This window comes from Protopterus annectens, chromosome 2.part1, assembly GCF_019279795.1.
Source record: "Protopterus annectens isolate FY-2018-M chromosome 2.part1, PAN1.0, whole genome shotgun sequence".
Lineage (NCBI taxonomy): Eukaryota > Metazoa > Chordata > Ceratodontiformes > Protopteridae > Protopterus > Protopterus annectens.
Window position 1 is genome coordinate 580188669 of NC_056729.1, and position 21280 is coordinate 580209948.

A 21280-nucleotide genomic window follows, 5' to 3' on the forward strand; every position below is an offset into this window, starting at 1 on the left:
AAGTTTACCCCGGGGATCACTTCAGTGGCTCTGCTGGACAGAGGCACAGGAAACTAATCTAAGGGGGCGGTGAAAGCCAACACATTCTGGCTAGGCTTATAAATGCCTTCAGGCAGATAGCCTAGTACCTACCTATGAACCTATGACTGGAGGTTTAACATGTAATACTCCTTTCAAAAATGTCTTGTATAGGCGGTGTGACATAATCGAAGAATTATCAAGTCCATTATGAAAATTGGCGATAGCCGCTAAATGTACAGTGATCGTTGATGCTGAGGCCCCTGCATGTAAAAGAGTAGTCAGGTACTGTAGGATATTTTGAATAGGCATAGAGAAAGGGTCTACATTCTGATCTTTGGCCCAAATAGAGAATCTAGTCCATTTACTAGAATAAACTTTCCTGGTGGAAGGTTTGTGTGAAGCCAGAAGAATTTCACGAACAGGAGATGGCATGTCAGGCAGCTAGGCAATCACTGGAAGTGGAGGAACCAAGCTGTGAGCTTGAGACTGTGGAGGTTCAGATGAATCAGTCCTTGAGGATGAGATAACAAGTCTTGGGAATGATCCAGGATCCACGGGCTGTGAATCAGATGACGCCATAGAAACGGGAACCAGACTTGACGGGGCCAGTAGGGGGCAATGAGGATCACTTTGCTTCTCAACCTCTGAGCTTTTTGGAGAAAGTTTGGAATGAGGGGAAATGGGGGAAAGGCATATAGAAGACCCGGGGGCCAATCATGCATTAGAGTGTCCCTCAGGGGTTCCCCTGAGGGGGCATCCGGGCAAAGTAGCTTCTGCATTTGTAGTTTAGAAGGGAAGCAAACAGATCACAGCAAGGCTTGCCCCAGCACTGGAAGATCCAATCCATTGTTAGAGTTGTAGGACCACTCATGAGGCATCAGGTTGTTCCTGCTCAGATTGCCTGCAATAAGGTTGGAACTCCTGGGAATGTGCGTTGCTATAAGAAAGTGGTTGGAAGCTATCACCCAGTGCCAAATTCTCATGGCTTCCTGACACAGGGAGTAAGCCCTCGTTCCACCTTGCTTGTTAAGATACCAAATGACTGACATGTTATCTGACTGAATTGCAATGGTCCCAGAGGGTAGGGATGCATGGAACGCTTGCAACACTAAGAGAACTGCCCTCAGTTCCAGGACATTTATGTGCAAATTGGCCTCCATGGGGGACCAGGTACCTTTCCCTGGAAACGCCCCCCACCCTAACAGGGAAGCATCCGTGGTCACCGTGGGCTGGGGAAGAAAGAACGGTCGACACCAAAGATTCATTTGCGGCTTCATCCACCATAGCATTTCTTCCTTGCAACGGTTTGTAAGGCGTATCATGTGGTCGAGTGAGTGAGTTAGAAATGACCATTGTGTGGAAAGGAGCCACTGCAGGATTCTCATGTGCAGCCTCGCCAGTGGTACTAATGTAATGGCAGCCACCATGGAGCCTAAGAATTGCAATACAAGATGTGCTGGTACATAGGTCTGAGGAAGAAGGTCTTGGATTTGGTGTCTTATTTTCAAAAGCCTGTGAGAGGGGAGAGAAGCTTGACAGGATGTTGTGTCGAAGATCGCTCCAATAAATTCCAGTGTCTTCATTCGGGACATTTGAGATTTGTCCTTGTTGATTGTAATCCCCAAGCGGAGAGCGAGACCTTGAGTGTAAGAGAGGCTGCGGACTAGGAGATTCCTGGTCGGAGCGATAAGGAGCCAGTCATCTAGATACGGAAACACCTGGAATCCTTGTAGTCGAAGATGAGCTACCACAACTGCCATACATTTGGTGAACACTTGAGGGGCTGCTGAGAGACCGAATGGCAGTGCCCTGAACTGGTAGTGATTGGCTCCCAGCCAGAAGCAGAGAAACCTCTGGGAGTGGTGATCCATCTTTATGTGGTAGTACGTGTCCTGGAGGTCTACAGAGCACATCCAATTGGCCCTCCCTAGGAAAGGAAGAATGGACTGTACCGTGACCATCCGGAATTTTTGAGGTTTGATAAATTTGTTCAATAGGCTGAGATCCAGGATTGGTCTCCAGTCCCCTGTATTTTTTGGCACTAAAAAGAACCTCAAATAAAACCCAGATCCTGTCTGGTCTGGTGGGACTGGTTGGATGACTCCTTTTCTTAGCAGCTTTTCTATTTCTAAGGCTGCTAATTCCCTCTGATTGGGTGTACATCAGGGATTCATTTGACTGGTCTGGGAATTAAATCAAATGGTATTTGGTAGCCTCTGGATATTATTCTCTGCACCCAAACATCGGTAGTAATAAGATGCCAGGCTGGTAGGTGCAGAGAAAAATGACCCCCGACTGCTTCCAGAGGAAAGCAATCTGGCCGCTGCTCAGGAGCACTGGTAGGGTCTGCCGGAGGAAGAATCTCTAGTGCCCTGGTTACACGGACCCCCTCTACCCTGAAAGGGGCATCTTCCATATGAGTTGCCCCCTCTGCCCCAGGGGGATTGATCACCACAAGTGTCATGAAAAGATCCTTGGGATTTCTTGAACCACATTTTTCCTCCCTTCTGGTTCCTGGAGTAGGACCTATGGGGGTTGGAAAAGCATATTGCCACAGCAGACAAGGTCTTTCCGTCTTTCTCACTACATGCAAGTGTGTCTCGTACTTTGGGTCCAAAATGTGCAGATTCGTTGACAGGTGCATTGACAAAGGAAGATTTAAAGGAGTCTGCGAAGTCACACAACTACATCCAAGCATTATGTCTCATGACAATGCCTGATGCGGCAGCTTGAGCTGCCCCCTCGGTGGTGTGAGATATTAAATGCATTGAGGAATTCAAGATGGATTCAAGGGTAGCTAGCTGCAAGGCGACAGTGTCATGCACCACATTAGGCAGTACCCCCACCAAAGAGGAAGACATTTTGGAAATTAGGTCTCTTTGGAGGTGAGTAAAGTGTGCCAGATAGTTCAATGACCGAATGGTGAAGGTCGCTGAAGCATAGGTCCGCTTCCCTAGTCTGTCCATGGTGCGGGACTTCCTGTTCGGAGGATGGCCATGGTTTGGGACTTCCTGTTTGGAGGATGGACAGTGGAACTACCTTCTGCCAGTTCCCTCTTGGTGGCCGCCGCCACGACCATAGAATCAACTGTCAACTGCTTGGACCAGTGGGGCTGCTCTTCAGGTGTAGATAAAATTTTGTCTGGCCTCTAGGGCACAGGTTTTACATTGTCTGGGGCCTTCCAAGCATGCTGAACAATGAGCTTAACAAAGTCATCTGTTGGTGGGGTCACCCAGAAAGTAGATGGCCAGGCATGGAAGGCCCACAAGAACACAGATTCCTCAGAAGAAGGGTTAGAGGACTTCCAGTCTCCCCACTGCTTGAGGATTTCGAGAATGCATCGAATGAGACGTCATCTGGGGGAGACCATGGGGACCCTTCCCCCTCATCACAATCAGTGTCTTCGGTGATAGATTCGTCCGAGGAATCAAGGTGCTTCCTCTTGCACCATTTCTTCTGGGGTGGCTCCCCAGTGGGATCTTCTGAGGAGGACTCCAGAGAAGGGGTTCCCTTCAAAGGAGGGTCTTGCAACTCCCATGCCCGGGGTCCCAAAATAGAGGGTTGGGAGAGGTGCATGCTGGGGGGTTCTGATACTGTTGCCATCGGTGCTGACTGTGAGCCTGCGGAGTCAAGGACCCTCTCCATCACCTGGACAGCAGGCCCACCCATGGAGGGATGGGAGCCAGGAACCAGGAAGGACAACCTTGGAACCAGGGTCACACCCTGCCCTGAGGAGCTCACCTCTAGGTGAGGAGCTCCGAGAGTACTGGAAGCCATCAGAGCCGTGGACATAGATGGCGCCAGTGAGAAAATAGGCTCCGGGCTAGGTACCAAGGTACGGACTGTCCAAGCACTGCTCTGAGAGAGCATTGGCTCCACCAGAGCCAATGCAGCAAGGGTGGTCGGTGCCAAGAGGGGGAAAACTGTTGTCAGAGCCAAGACAGTGTGCACCAGAGTGGACATCGGTAATGAGATCTCCAGGATCTGGGTAGAGGTTGGAGGAGGATAAACAGGGGAAGATGTAATAAAAGATTCCGAGCCAAAAGGGACAGAAGGTCTAGCTGGAATGGGCAATCCCCTATCTGCCAGAAGCTGGTCCACAACCTGCACTAGATCTAATTCCAAAAAACTCCTAGTGGATCTAAAGGAGGCTGCTGAAATAGAATCAGGTCTTTCTAAAAAGGGGCTAAACCTCTGCTCAAAAAAAGGGTTGTAAGTTGGAGAGTATCTTGCCCTTGGCAGATATTCGAGTTTTGGAGCCGATGGCACCAAAGAAACTGTTGGCATCATGGCCGGGGATGGGGTGAATATCATGGATGGCACCGAGGGAGAAGATACAGAGCCTGGTGCTGAAGAGGTCTGCACAGAGGGTGCTGGTGAAGCATGGAGCTGACTCAGTTCTGTAACTGACGGAGATTCAGGAACCTAGTGACTCTGTTTTTCCTTATGTTTTTTGGTCTTTGGAGGGGCTGAGACCTCCAACCCAGATAGAGCCTCAGAAAAAGGTGTCTTGATTAAACCTTTTAAAATAAGGTTATTTTTACATTCTGCTAGTGTACGATTACTAAAACTAACAGAAATGTCACAGTCAGCTTTAATATGATCCATGCCCAAACAGTAGACACAATGAGCAGTTCTAGCTGAGTTAGGCATCTTACACCCACACTTGTCACATTGTTTAAACCCCAACTTAGCTTTGTCTGACATAGTAAGGCAACATGGCTATCCTATAGAAAAAACAAAATAAGGGAGAGAAAAAGGTGAGAGAATACCAATGATGGTATTTAAAAAATACCACAAGTGGTAAGGAAGAGCCTGTCAAAGGTAGGAGAGAGGGACAGTACCAATAATGGTTGAAATTAAATTACCAAGGTAAAGGGTAGGGAATAGAATTAGGTTATAGGTGACAGTGAGAAAGCTAAATTGACTAAAAAATAAAAAATTTTGAAGAGAAACTATCTTAAAAATGACAATTTTCTACTTAGCTTTGAGAGAGATGGCTAGCACGTCTGACTAGGAACGCGGAAAATGAGATCTGGAGTAACTAGGAGAGGGGCATTATGGGTAGGTCTTAGCTGAGAGTTTTTGGCTGGTGCGAGCTTGGAAATGGCTGTATTGGTTCTAAGGATGGAACAGAAGTCCTAATAGTAATTAATGAACAAAGATTTGCAACATCAGATGTACTGTTACAATTTTATATGTGGCTGGTGAATGAAATATCAGGCGCAGTAGTTTAGAAAGTTAAGCTGAAAAGTTTGAGTCTCAACATGTTAAAGGTTAAGTAGGTGTACTGTTTGCATCAAGTGTAGAGTTCAGAAATAAAACTGCTGCTCTGTGGCTTCTCCTGTAGTCCAATCAGGCTCAGTGTCCTCCCTTGTTTTCATATCCTGCTAATTCAGGTGTCTGGTTGTGATGATTTTGCCAATGTGGATTCAATGCGGAAATGTTTCTGAGCTGATCAATCTATACATCATGTATACTGATCAAACTCCACACTAAGATCTACACAGCATTGTGCACACAGCTAAGTACCTGTGGGCAGCACTGCATGTGGGTAGTTCTCCTTATGGCACAGGGGGATATCTGTAATTCCAAGTAACACACACGAAGTAGTAAAGTTACTGTAATGCATAGTTCACTGGCAGCATATACAAACTAACTGGGCTGCCGTGTTTCATACCTTAAACTACTATTATCAGACATTGTTGTACTGAGCATGTATTAGGCTGACCATCACTGGTCAAACAGATGAGCAGCCTGTCATTACATGATAGTATACTTGAAAAAGGGTGCGACTACCATTTCTCTCTGCAACTTCCCAAATGCTGAATAATGGTGTCTGAGACAGACAGCAGTGTTTCATTTCTTGCAGAAAGGTGGTGTTTGGATGTTCAAAAGTATTTTTCCAGTTATTACATCGAAATTAGAGGCAAAGTTCACAAGGGCTATGAAAGCCCTCAATATAAAACAGAGGCTAAAAACAGCTTGTCCCTGGACTTGACACATACATATCACTAGGATACACATATGGTGGCACAATGTCTTTACCAAAATGCAATCCCAACCTCCTGGGCCAATGGAAGGCTGAGGTAAGAGTACACCTACCATCTATATCTTGAAAATAATCCCTGTCATCCCCCACATGCAAACTGGCCTGCCATGCACATATGTAACACATTCCCATTTCTTATTCCTCAGTCCCTGAAGTAATTGCAGAGAAAGTGCAGCTGCACAGGAGGAGGCTGAAATACCTCGGAGAGCATTAGGGTGATTATAACTGTTACAGGCAGTAAACCTGGTCAGTTCTTATAGCTCTAGTCAGAAAGATGTAGGTTTTCTACAGGTTTGCCACCTTACCAAGTGAGTCAATTTTTAGCCATCATCCAGTGTTATGGAATGTCAGTTGATTCTGATCTGTCCTATAGCATTAAGATGTTTCAGATGCAAAGGTGTTTAATGCCTCTGCAATAGGAATCTAAGGGAATATTTTTTGCCATACTATCTCAGGTCATTTACTATGGTCCCTGTTTTCTCACAGACAACTACCCATATGGGAACTGTCCAGGGATAGGTGGTCATCCCTGACTTATACAGCATTGGCACTTTGGTTGTAAGTTCAATGTTCTGATGTAGCACTATGGATGCTTACTGCTATATGTGTCTTTGGGTGAATGCTACTGTTGCATTATGCCTGCAGCTTAACATTTTAAGGTGCTGCTTTCAGAATGTATCTTATCATGGTGGTGGGTTCAATTTCCCCTTGATAAATTAATATGACATCATTGTTGATTGTCCTTCATGTTTGCTGTTCTTTAGAGTAAGACAGATACCACATGTCATGGGAAGTTATGTTTGAGCTGCGGCCTCCATGTCATTGGTACAAATCTCATACAACTGCTTTATCAGGCTACTTGGTCTGATGTCATTGCAACATGTTTAAAAGCAGCCTTTAAACAGACTGTGCAAGTGGGTGAGCACAGTGAAAGTTTGACTTATGAATTGTGTATGCTGATGGCTACATGTTCTAGCCCCTACCCTTACCGGTGTATAGTGGTATCTCACTCAATTTCCAGTGGGTGTTTATTGTCTTTCTGAATAATATACCCACAACATTATGACACTGACATCTATGTAAGCTGAATGTTTTCTCTTTAACTATTCACTTGTTTGACACACACCATTACAGTATGCTTCCCTGAGGATATAATTAAATTTTGCAAATAGCTTAACATGTCATTGCATTGTCTTTTGGTGTGCATGTGATAATAGCTGTGAGTTCAATTCATTCTTGTCTTTGGTTGCTTGTTTTGCTTTCAGTGATACTTTGGTGCTGGGGTTTGTTGTTCTTTCAACTAAAGGACCTGTGTGCTGCAAGTCAACAGTAAGCATGAACTGTCTAGCAAGTCTGCTAGACAGAGATCCAGGGAAGTAAATATTGTGGGAAGAAATATCCGGGAAATTGTTTGGCTAGGCTTGTATAGGCCCTAGGGCCGATAGCCTAGTACCAACCTATGAACTATCTTTTTTCTTCATATGTGTACAAGTGTGTCACAGACACCATTACTGTGTGTTTGACTACACTTAGTGTACTTTCAGAAGTAGAAACATACATTCAACCCTACCCTTTTGAACTGCAAGTGCTAATAATGGCTGTGGGTTAAAGTCCCCAATGAGTTGTATGATGCTACTTCATTGTTATTATGGGGGTAGTCAGAGTAAGAATATGTCATAGCTGCATTTTTTAACTGCATCAGTACTTCTCTGTCTCCATCTACTTTATCGCTATCCTTTGTAATATAGACATATATATATATATATATATATATATATATATATATATATATATATATATATATATATATATATATATATATATATATATATATATATATATATATGTGTGTGTATATATATATATATATATATATATATATATATATATATATATATATATATATATATATATATGTATATAGATATGTATATATATATATATATATATATATATATATATATATATATATATATATATATATATATATATATATATATATATATATATATATATATATTTTTTTTTTTTTTTTCGTTTATTTTATACTTATATACAGCAGTATCCAGACATGTACTCATTCCACCATCAAGGAATGGTGACCCACTACCAGTGGTAACAAGACTACTGCCACCAACACTGACAGCATCAGTGTCTCAGAGTGCCACAGTCACTTCAAAATCTCTTGCAGCAACTGCATTGAACTCTGCAATCAGGCTTGTTTCAGAAGGTGCTGTTGTACAACCAGCCTGGAACACTAATTCTCTGCAACCATAACATAGTACTATGTGCTCCTCCTGTAATCCAGACTGCAACTTCAAGCAGGATATTGAAATGTAGCCCTTGTGATGATGTGAGGTATTTCCAGCTGTGCCAGGAGAAGAAGAGCAGTGGATGTGTAACATATGCCAGCACAGCTAGCTGGAGTTTTGTAAATAATTATATGTCATTTGTATATCAAACTGATTTGTACAGGTGCTTTTGTTGAAAATATATTTGTAAAGCTGTTGGTGTTAGGAGTGTACCAACAGTGGGTCCTGCTGGACAGAAAGGAAGTGCGCTTTGTGTCAGACTGTGTTGTAGCTGTTGAGGTGAATGTATTGTGGTGGAAGATACTGAAAGAGAACAGGTTAATCTCAATCCAGTTGACTTTGAAAGATAGTCTGAAATTAAATTACCTGGTTTAGGCCATAAAGATTGTATCTTATAGCTATGATTTCAGGCAGAGATGAGATGTCTATGAAAACCAGGACCAGGAATCTTACTGTGTTGTCCTTAGTGGTGAACTAATTGTTTCCTGGAGGGGTGGATGTTTTGAAGTGGTTTTATAACTTCAGGATGTTGTGAAACATTTCAGCAGGGCTCTGTCTGCATGTATGGTAACACGCATGTGATAAATTCTGGTTCAGTTTCTAGCAAAGGGGGTAGTGTGGGAACCAGAGTCAGATGACCATATGTGTGAGATGTCATTCTGTAATCCAGCACTGAAATGATGTTTTAATACTAGATGAGACAGAAGTCTCAGGGCAGTCTGTTTTTGGAACTGACAAGACCACTCACCCACTTCATCTTACCTTGCTTTATTAAGTAAGTAGGAAACAATAATTCTTTAGAGCAGTTAGTAAAATATAGTGACATTAGTTAAGTACTGTTTTCCTGTATCTGTGTGAATCTATCCATCTGTGTTATTTTTAATATTTCCTGGACTGAAATGCTGGTGTTTATTGTAAATAGATATTTAGTATTGTCATATTCTTTTATTGTTTATTATTAAATATATTTAAACTTTTCTTTATGGCTGGTATTTTAGAGAATATTTTAACCTTTGAGGGTACTTATATTTATTTGATAACACTATGGCCACACCTGAAAACCTTGCTGCATTGTTCAAACACTACCATTTGTATTAGTATTAATTTTACTCAGTATAATTGGGTACCCTTGTAAGAGCCTTAGAGTAACTGCCTGGTGGCAAACTACCTTACAGTATGGGCAAAGGTAGTAGAGGTAATAAATCTGTGCCAGTATTTCCCAGTTGTGTGTGTGTGTGTGTGTGTGTGTGTGTGTGTGTGTGTGTGTGTGTGTGTGTGTGTGTGTGTGTGTGTGTGTGTGTGTGTGTGTGTGTGTGTGTGTGTGTGACAATCTGAAAGAGTGTGTATGTCAACTACTTGGAGCAAGGACACAGAACACTAGTTTCACAGAGAGGGTGGCAGAGGACTTGGATTGGAAGGCTCGGCTGAGGACTGAATTCTACAGCTGTGCCAGTGGGGAGTCTTACTGGGGGCCTGGAGAGACAGAGAGAGAGAAATCCAGTCTCCAGACTGAGTGTGTTCCTTGTGTGCTCTTAAGGGAAATTGTGCTTGGTGTAGAGAGCTACATCTGGAAATACTGTGTGTATCTATTTTTTGTACCAAGTGAATGTCCCTCTCCTATGTCAGTGATGAGGATTAAGGCTCGCTGATTACTGGCTGCCAAGAGCAGGGACATCACAGTCCTCATGGTGTTTCTACCCTTTATTTATTCCTAATGAGCATTGGACCTCATTTCACAAACAAGGTAAACAGCAGTGGGTTGGATGAGACTGCCATCTTTCTGAATCCCAGCCCTAGAGGAGGCCCATAATTCCATTAGTCTGAGGGACATATAACTTTGATTGCACTGATTTCGAAATGTCATTTGATACATATGAAATAGTGCTTTTGGGTGCCAGTCAATTACCCCAAAGCTGTAAGTTAGAATAGTAGGATTAAGCAGATTTATAGCTTGAATTTTATTCCTAAATGTCAAGGCAGTTTTTAGAATTAGCTTTGATTTCTAAAGTATTCTTTACTAAGCCTTGTTTATGTTTTATTAACAACCCTTTATCTATACCCAGATATTTATATACACCCTCCTTTTCAAGTGCTATTATATCACATTCCTGTTTCATTTTTTTACTTTCCTGGTGCTTCAGCTTTCCTTTTATAAATATTGTTTTTATAAAATATTTATCAAGACCAAATTTATTTTTTTATGTTGTCTGAGAAAAGTTTCAGCCATTTATCCTTGTGCTTTAGGTGCTTTTCTGATGTGGTATACAATTTAAATGACCAAAAAGTAGATGAGATAAAGTAGATAAGATGCTGGACAAGGCTGAGTTTTGGAAATGAAGCTGCAATCATAGCCTAGTGTACCCATTAAACAACTTCATAGCCTAGTGTACCCATTAAACAACTTAATGGGTTAAGAGCAAGGCAAATCAGCATTGGCGAGAAAGAATCATGCTGGAATATCTCCACCTTGGATTTTTAAAGTTGGGGATTATAAAGGTTTGCAACTGTTTCATAGAACCTTCTACTCACCTTTTGTGCAGGCATCTATGAGTTCTAGTCCCACACCAGGTAGACTGATTGCTGATTCTGCACTGCAGCATGAGAAGGTGTGCCATCCTTCAGATGAGATATTATACCGAGGCACCATCTGCTTGAGTTGGTGGCAGCTTAGGTCAGTGTAAAAGATCCAATGGCAGCTATTGAAAATAACAAGGGTCCTTTATTGATATACAAAAAATAATTCTAATTTACAAAATATTTACAAATGTACAAAGACATATACATACATACATATAAAATCTGTTTACACAATCCTACTACATTTTCATCCCTGTTAGACCCTTTTTCCATAACCACTATCTAATTTTACTTAAAAGTGTTGCCAAAATCCATTTACCTTTAAACATAATTTCATTTATTCTTTCATGCCATATAATCCATATAACATAAAATAACTTTTTTATCAATTCTTTTTTAACGTATTCTTTATTCATATACATATATATCATATACATTTTGTTTTTATTAGTTATTTCTCTTCTTCTCTTAAAAATCTTCTTTAATATCTTTTTATTTTGTTTTTTAATTTCTTTTTTTTCCAAACCATGTTCCATATAGTCATATTTCTTGAGTTTTCATCTTATATTCATCTATTATTTTTGTCTTTAGTTTTTATTTTTTTTTTATATTATTTATAGCATTCCATACCAATCTTATATATTCATAGGTTCATAGGTTGCTGCCCTAGGGCCTAGCCCAAGCCCTTACAAACCTAATATTTCCCCTTCTGATATTTTTTTATTTCCTTTCCTGGACTCCCTGTCCCTGTCTAGCAGTGGGATACTCCGTGATCCCTCCTTTAAATTCCCATCCAATCATCCAATCCTTTTTTGAAGAGCCAAGGAGGCTCTCTGCTTGACATGTATGGTATGGGCAGTCCAGAGTATGGTATGTCTCTCTCCAGGAACCTAGCCCTCCAGCATGTTTTGTTCATTGTGATGACAAGGTTTAGATCCCTGGAGCATGTGGCTCTGAGGGATTGGGATTTCATTAAGTACAGCATGTCCAGCAGCTCAGGGTTTGACATGGCCTTGTATGTTAAGCAGAGATCGCCCCTGAGTAGACGATATGCCACAGAGTATAGCTGGAGTGTTTTTAGACGGTTAGTATAGGGTATCTGCTTTAGGCCTGTGATTCTTTTAGTGAGGTATTTCTGTGACCTTTCCAGCTGTTGCAGATGTCTTGTGAGGTACATATCAAACAGGGCGTTGTACTCTATAATGGGTCTAATGAGGGATGAGTACAGTGGGACAATGACCTCCTTTTTTTTTTTGATGAAAAGCCCTTAGTGATGAGCTGTGCCACATAGAAGGATTTCCTGACTGTTGTGGCGATGTGGTTATCGAAGGTGAGACCACTGTCCACCTGTGTCCCTAAGTCTCTCATTACACTTTCGGTGTTTAGTATGTGGTAATTCATGGGTACATGTTTTTTTTCCAAAGGGGATAACTATACATTTCTTGGCATTAAGCTTGAGCCCATGGCTCTGGCACCAAGCATCTGTTTCTGTAAGGCCCTTTTGTAGAATATCCACATAATTTGGGGATTCAGTAATGGCTCCCAGTTTGCAGTCATCTGCGAACTTTGTTAGCCAGAGTCCCTTAGTGTTGGTCTGTACTTCCGAGAAGTAGACGCCAGACAAGAGCGGTCCCAGGACTAAACTCTGAGGTACTCCACTTGTCACTTGTCTGGAGCTGGATTTGGAGTCGGCTCCTTTTACAGTCTGGGTTCTGTCAGTAATCCAGTTGGCAACCCATCAAATGACATAGGGGTTTATGCCCAGCTTAGTAAGTTTATCTATGATTCCAGAGTGGGGAATGATGTCAAAGGCCTTGGCGAGGTCGAGATAGGCTGTGTGGACCACCTTACCCTCGTCCACAGCTCTGGAGACTGATTTGAAGAAGTCAATCAGGTTCAGGAGACAAGATCAGCCCTTCACAAACCCAAACTGGGTGGGGTTCAGTGTTTGAAGGTTGCCAATGCCCTTGTTTATAAGTCCCATGATAATGCATTCCATGCCCTTGCAGATCAGGCTCATCAAACTGAAGGGACGGTGGTTCCCAGGATCCAAGGTGGATCCCCCCTTGTGGAGTGGGATAACTGTAGCTGTGCGCCACTCAGTGGGCATGAAGCCTGAGGTGAGGCTATGATTAAATATGACACTTAGGTGAGGTGCCAGTTCATGTAGTACACAGCCCAGGAAGTCATCTGGTCCCATGGATGCTGTATTCTTAGCTTTGGAGAGTGCGGTTTCTAACTGTTTGACCATGATTACCGGAATTTGGCAATCTTTTGGTATTGAGATGGGCCCTTTAGAGGGTGAGAGGGGGGTGAAGTTTGCACTAAATCGATCTACCAGGATATTGGCAGTATCCTTGGGATCAGTATATTTAATGCCATTCTGTTGTAGCTCAGTATATATCTGAGCATTGCCATTTAGATTCTTGTCATAACTATAGAATGCCTTGTGGTTGTCTTTGGGATTTTTGGCAATTTTATTTTCGTAACTAGCTTTGGAGGATTTTATGAGGGATCTCAGCTTCTTACTGAGGCTGGTAAGGGAGTTTTTTGCATCCTGGAATTTTCCTCTTTTCTGCAACAGTTTCTTTCTTCTGTTGTATAGTTTGTTTATAGCAGGGGGCCACCAGATTGACTTCCTTTTTTTGGAGGAGAGCATCTTGGTTCTGTTTGGGATGGCACGATTTATGCACGAGTGGATGTGCTCGTACAGTGCCTTAGTGTAGGATTCAGCAGTCAAACTTTCATCTCCCATCTGCATGAAGTTCATCACTTCTGACTCGAGTAGCATGAAGTTGGTTTTGGAGAAGTTTTTTATGGAGGTTTCCTTACTGGGGGGGTGGGATGTGGATGTCAAGGGTGATTCGCTTATGGTCAGACCTGACAAATGAGGGGTTGACCACTGGTGTGGAATTTCTATCTCCCATGTTGGTAATGACCAGGTCTAGGATATTGTAGCCCCTGGTGAGACAATGGATTACTTGATCCAAGGCATTGAAATTTATGAATTCCAAGAACCATTGGGAAAATGTGTTGGTACCTGAGTAGTTTTCCCAGTTAATGGCAGAATAGTTGAAATCACCCAGTATTAGGACGTTTGGTTGTATCTTAATATTGTCCAGTATGTTTAGAAAGGTGTAGTGGGAATTTTGGGGCATGGTGGGGGATCTGTAGCAAGCTACAATTTGGATCGCAGTTTTACCTAGTGTTAGTTGCACCTGGTGAATTTCAGATGCATTGTGTTAGGCAACTAGCCTGAAGGTGTGAATATCCTTAGTGAATATGGACACTCCTCCACTTTTAGTGTTTCGGTCTTGGTGTGGTGGCCGAAAAGTGTGGTAAGAGTTGTAGCCTGGTATTGCAGGGGTGCTCTCCGGAGCCTTGAACCAGGTCTCAGTTACTGCACCAATATCAATGTTCTCCATTTTTAGGAGTGCCTCGAGAGAGTTCATTTTGAGGTTTAGACTTCTAGCATTGAGTAGCATTACCTTCAGATTTTGCATGCTTGTATCTGTTACGGTGGTGGTTTTGTCCTTTGAACCTTGCCTAAAAAAGGCACTATAGGGGGTGGTGAGAGCTTTAGCCAGTAACCTGAATCCCAGGGGGACAGGTGCAGACCATCTCTGGCAAAGCATCGTAGTTTGTCGATCATGTCGTCCCAGGCAGACAGATACTGGATCCCCTTTGAATGACATCAGAAGCGTAGCCAATTGTTGAAGTCAATCATTTTGTCTATATACTGTGGTATCATTCTGGGTGAAGGCAGGATGCTACTTAGGGCTAGGGTCATACCTGCCTGGGCCATGTGATCCGAGAGCTCTTTCATGTCTCTTTTCATGTAGTCCAGGGAGGTACGTCTCAAGTCATTCAATCCAACATGGACAATGACAGAGCCGTATTTGTACTTGTGGAGTGACGATGCATGCGTTATGTGGCGGATCCTGGCACCCGACAGACAGTTGACTGTAATTTTCTCCTTGTTCAGCCTGGTGAGTGGAACATCAGTGTGCCTGACTATAGAGTCACCTATGACTAAAGTGTTGCGTACATTGTCTTGCCTTAGGGGCTGTTGTCAGGTGGCACACTGGTGTTTTGAGCTATGTCACTTTGGTTGTTACTGGTGTTTGTTTGCATTTCAGCTGCTGAGGTCTTTGTTGCTTGGGCAGGTTAATGTTAAGGGCCTCCGCATATGTGGGTTTAGTGTTGCTATTCGTGGGTGTTGATGGTGTGGGTTTTGAACGGCTATGTGTTGCTTGAGGTGTAGTGCAGGTGTTAACCTTCTCCTCTTGACTGTCTAGCACAATCTTGGCTGGAGAGAGCTTTGCTTCCAGTTTGGCTATGTAAGTGCATCTCTCACAGGTTGTAGTGTTGGGTGGTAGGAGGAGTGGGTTGCCTGTGTACATGAGGCAGTTGCTGCATTGCCCCAGTATGCCCAGATTCACCAGGTGGACAGGAGAAAACACCAGAAGCTGACCCTTGGACATGCCTGTTTAGGTGCTTTTTTGTAAAGTACAAAAGCTGTTTTCCCTTACCTTTGCAAGGTACTTGGCGATTATAGGCTGTTTAGTGCCTACGATTAATTTTTCCTTATTAATAAGGAGAGTTGAGTGTTTGTATCAGTTTAAGGCTTCCTAGTGCTTTCCAGCAGGTTCTAGAGCAAGTGCTAGTCACAGGGTTCAGATTTTAGTGTTACTTCTGAGAAACCAGCTAGTTCTAAGGGAGAATTTGAAGAGCAGACTTTCTGGCACCTGGAATAGTTTAACCATAGCCCGGCGGTGCTGCACAATGTGAAAAATGCCCAAACACACGTTTTTAAGACAGAAAGTTGAAAGGGATAGAAATCAGCCCAAAATGGCTAAAATTACAGTTTCAGAGCTGGAAACCACTTTTCTAGTGACAGACAGGCAGAACAATGCTCACCACTCCCACTGGTAAGCAGTAGGACTTCCCTCTACCACAGCAAGGTCTGGATAGCTCTGAACACAGCACAGAAAATAAAGTCCTGAAATCAGCAAAGCCTGGGATCTGGACTATACTAGCTAGGAAAGGTGGGAAACGAGCAAACAAGATTTTTTTTTTTTATTTTGGTTAAAACAGGCTAAACAATGCAATAATACAGTAAATACACACAGAAAAGGCTAACGCACTTGAGTGTGTAGTCCTAAACAGTAAATACAATTAAAACTCTACAAATTAGCAATTTAAAACTTTTTAAATGAAGCAAGGCAAGTGCACAACTGAAAAACAATTTAAGAGGCAGTAATACAGTAGAATAAGTAGCTAGTCTACATATACAGAGAAGTCTATATATACAGAAAAGCAGCTAAAACACAAACAATTCAGATGAAGTACAACCTAAGTAGTAGCAATATTATGGCAAATACAGTTTTAATAAATGCACTAAAATATACTCTATATTTCCAAAATGTTTGAGAAGCACAGTCAGAACACAAGGATATTCAGGCATTTTTTTCCCCATCTCCACAAAAAAAACTTGACATTCTACTTTCTGATTACACCATTTGCTTATTTTTATAGCTTTACTTTTCACATCTGTTAGATTTCCCATTGGTTCTACACAGTAATGTTTTATCTTTACATTCTTATACCATACTTTTCTGTCTTTTTCTATATCATCAGTTTTTATTTTCCATGAAAATATTTTTCCTTGGTAATATTTTATTTCCTCATTTATACAGTCTTTTTCTCTTTTACCTTTTTACCATACTCCAACGCTTATCATACCTATATTTAGACAGATGTTCTCCATGTTTCACTGTTGCAGTCATCACATTTGGGTTACCCCTGCCAGGGTAGCAATTGGCCGGCCCGAATACCAGAGGCTTAGTATTCCTGTGTCAGTTGCTTTCACTTCAGGACTGACGTCAGGTCATCAGTAGTATAAAGTAAGGCATTACATCAGTCTTTCTTGCTGTGGAGCCCGAAGCAGAAGCAGTTCGCACGAGTGCCGGTCTGCCACTACCTGAATTTTGTCTACCAAATTGAAGTTGAAGTCTTCTAAAGTTAAGTACCCCATTGGGGATCATTTTTTCTTGCACTAACCTATGTCAGAAAAAGTTAATAATTGTCTCGCCTGTGGAAAGCAAATACCACACCGAGACTCATTTATACTACATCACTTGTTTAGGCCCAGACCACGATGTCCCCTGTTGTCGCTTCTGTGCTTTGTTCAATGCCAGAGCTATCTGTCGTTGGGCCCTTATTGTAGCTAGATATTTTCGCTTACAGTCCTCAAATTCCAATATGGCTTTAGTAAGTCATCTGACAACAGATCTTCCAAAAAAACATAAAGATAAAGATAGACACAGACGATACAAGTCCAAATCTACCGACGATGCTTCCGTTAAGCTAGTCGTCAGTTTTCCGGTCCTCGGTGAGGCGCTTTCGCAGCCCCTGATGTCTGCTTCTGTGGAATCGCAGGCCACTACCGAGACCCTTTTGAAGTCCAGTATGCCGCAAAACTCTTCTTCAACTAAGGATCCTGTGGTCATCTCTACCTTGGATGGGTCCGGAGCCACTGAGCAAGCACCGGCTCCTGAGGAAGTCCTTCGCACTACCGATTCTCGACACAAACTGACGTCTTCTTTCGTGACTACCGTTCTTTTGAATAAGACTGAGGTTTTAGGCCCAGGGTATGAACCACACCCAAGAAACCGACACCCCAATCTCAGGCACCTGCTTCCTTGCCTCAGTCTTAAATGCTTAAAATGGTGGAAGACTTTATCATGCTGATCAGAAGAAGCCAAGCTACCCCCTCCAAAAGGAAAAGAGATCAGTACCCTGTAGTTTTGTCTGAACAAGAGTCAGATAACTCTGATGCATCTGAATATGAAGACATGCAACCCCTCTCTGCTTATGGGGATTCTGATGCAGAGGATTCCATTCCTTCAGCCTCTCCCCCAGAGGATTTTTCCTTTGGGGAAACCCTTCATACCTTATGGGAGCATTTCCAATGGGAGAGTCAAGACTACCTTCAGTCTAAAAAGAGACTCAGGGAATTCTTAGATCTTCCACAGCACAGACCTTGGCCATCCCCCAGTCCTGGATGTTGTGGAGAATGTTTTCCTGGAATCCAGCTTGACTCCTGACCCCCCCCTCCTGCACCCAGAAAACCAGACAGGTACTATAGAATCCCTGACTCACACAAATTTCTTTATAAAAATCCTAATGCTGACCCTGAGGTAATTTCTCAAGGGCCTAAAGGGATTAAAGCAACCTCTGCTAAGAATCCAACCCCCTTAGATAGGGATTCCCGAGCACTAGACAGATGGGGTAAAAAAGTATACACCTCAGCTACTCTTGCTATCAGGGCACTAAATTGTCAGTTCCATATGCTAAAATTTCAGCAACATACCCTGGAACTCCTGAAACAAAAAATGTCTTCCTTTCTTGCTTGTGCAGAATCTAAAGATTTACAAAAGTTAATGCATTCTGCAAGTCAAGTAACTAAACACTCCTTGCACTGTGGTTTTGACATCCTAGAAACTTCTTGCAGGGCAGCACTCACTGGCTCTGTCATTAGAAGGCATGAGTGACTTAAGGAACAACCCCTGCCAGACCATGTTAAATCTAAATTGTTGGATGCCCTCTTGCACAAAGACAGCTTATTTGGTACTAAGGCAGAAGAAGTCTTAAAGGTGGAAGAAAAAGCAAAATCTATGCAGACAGTTAAGGATTTCTTACAGGTCTAGCCACCCAGGTTCAGCAGGCATTGTTCCACCAAGAACTGGTCCTTTCCTGCTCCCACTAAGCCAGTCCAGCCCAGGCCCTGGGGAACCAGACCCCCCCCCCCCAGACAGCAGCCACAGGGAATGCAGAGATCTAAGCAGTGGACTACCTCCACTTCAAAACTAGGGAGTTCTAAGCCACTCCCTTATGGTAAGAACTCACAATGACTCACCTGCCCACCTTCACTTTCCCCTAGGAGGAAAACTCTCCTTTCACCCAAGCACCTGGACCACCATTATCAACGACCATTTGGTTCTCAACATAGTGTTTCAGGGATACAGATTTTCCTTCCACAACCTTCCAACCCCAAAAGGGTTCCCAGATCTACCTCCAACTCAGTGGGCAGAGGCTCAAAAGCAAATCCTTTCCCTGCTTTCTATGAGGGCAGTAGAGCACGTTCCTGCAGAAGAGATAGGCCAAGGTTTCTACTCAAGACTTTTTCTGCTGCCCAGAAAAGAGGGCACCTGGCACCACATCCTCGATCTAACCATTCTAAACACCTTCCTGGTGATCCCAAAATTCAAAATGCTCACCCTCCAGCAGCTGCTACCCATGCTCTCCAAGTACACTTGGCTAGCCACCCTAGATCTAAAAGAGGCCGACCTCCACATTCCTATCAGGGAATCATGCAGGAAATATCTCCATTTCAGAGCAGGATCTCAACACTTTCAGTTCTCTGCAATTCCCTTTGACTTATCTACTGCTCCCAGAGTTCTCACAAAATGTCTGGCTCTGGCCATTGCCTTTTGCAGACAAAGGAATATCCAGATTTACCCATACTTACATGACTGCCTTATTCAGGCAGACAGCCAGGAAAAGCTGCTCAAGCACCTGGCCTTTGTAAAGACCCTACTAACCTCGCTAGGGTACACAATCAATGAAAAGAAATCCAAACAGGTGCCCACCCAAAGGATTATCTTCCTGGGAGCAAGCCTGGACACAGCATCCCAGATGGCATTCCTTACACCAGAAAAACAAATTTTCCTGACAGCCTACTTCTCTCAACTAGCCACCAGGCCCCAGTTATCTGCAAGGAAGATCCCACAAGCTCTGGGGTTCATGGCATCTTACATACTACTCATTCCATATGCCAGACTGCATATGAGGAAACTTCAGTGGTACCTAAAAAGCCTTTGGTGTCAACACTCTCAAGTCCTGGAGACTCTTATGCCTATAGTTCCTTGCCTAAGAAAATATTTTCTTTGGTGGGCAACAGCATGCTCCCACAACAACTAACTACCTTTCTCACCACCCAGACCCTCACCACAGATGCATCAGGCTATGCTTGGGGTGCCCACCTGGTTGGCAGGTTAATACAGGGCCAGTGAAGCCCACAGCAAATCCCTCTGCACATCAAAGAGATGATGGCTGTCCAGCATACCTTGATAGCTTTCAAGCCCCTTCTTTCCCCAGGGGCTCTCCTGATCAACACAGACAACACCACTGTGATGTGGTACATCAACAAACAGGGAGGGACTCACTCATACCCTCTATGCAGGCTGGCCATGACCCTTTGGCACAGAGCCTCTGCCATGCAACTGCACCTGTTAGCACAATTCCTACCAGGTTCTCTCAACTCTCTGGCAGACCAATTAAGCAGAAATCTTCTGTACCCACATGAGTGGCAGCCCAACAGAAGTACCTTCACCCTAATAACTCAAATGGGGAACCCCGAAGGTCAACCACTACCTCCCACACCAACCATCAGCTCAGCAAATTCTGCACCAGGGAGCATCACTGCATGGCTTGAAAAGTGGATGCCCTGTCATTCCTCTGGGTCAGTCTATCAGTCTATGCCTTTCCTCCACTACCACTCATCCCCAGGGTACTGCTCAAACTAAAGGACAAAAAAAAAGACAATTCTTATAGCTCCAGACTGGCCTCACCAGCACTGGTACCCTTTGCTGCACAGCCTGTCCCCACTGCCACCTTGCTATCTTCCTCAGATTCCAAACCTCCTGACCCAGAGGGAAGGGGAATTCATGCATCCCCAATTGCAGACACTCAAATTGGCAGTTTGTCTTATTCCCTAACCAATCTGCCAACCTCAGTAAACAGGTTCCAGATGTTATACATGAGGCCAGATGCCCTATCACCAGAAAGTCTTATGCTGATAAATGGAAAAGGTTCTGCACCTGGATCCAGGCTAAGGGAGCCAATACGGCACAGCCCTCCCTCCCTCTCATCCTGGATTACTTAGCTGACCTACTACACAGTGGCCTTTCCCCTATATAAAAATTCATGCCTCCACTATATAAATCCTTCAGAAAATCTGATCAATTGCTGGTTAGCTTTGCTACAGGAGCAGAAGCAAAGCCATCTCCAAGCAAACCATTTCCAAATGGGTAGCACACTGCATCTGTTTCTGCTACAAACAGCATGGAAAGCCTCCCCCCAAGGGGGTCATGACACACTCCACCAGAGCAGCCTCCACCTCTGCAGCATTCCTCAGAGGAGTCACCACCAGGGACATCCTGGAGGCTGCCACCTGGACATCTGTTCACACTTTTACCAAGCATTATCACCTGACTCTCTTCTCCAAATCCAGGGCAGGGTTTGCCTCTGCAGT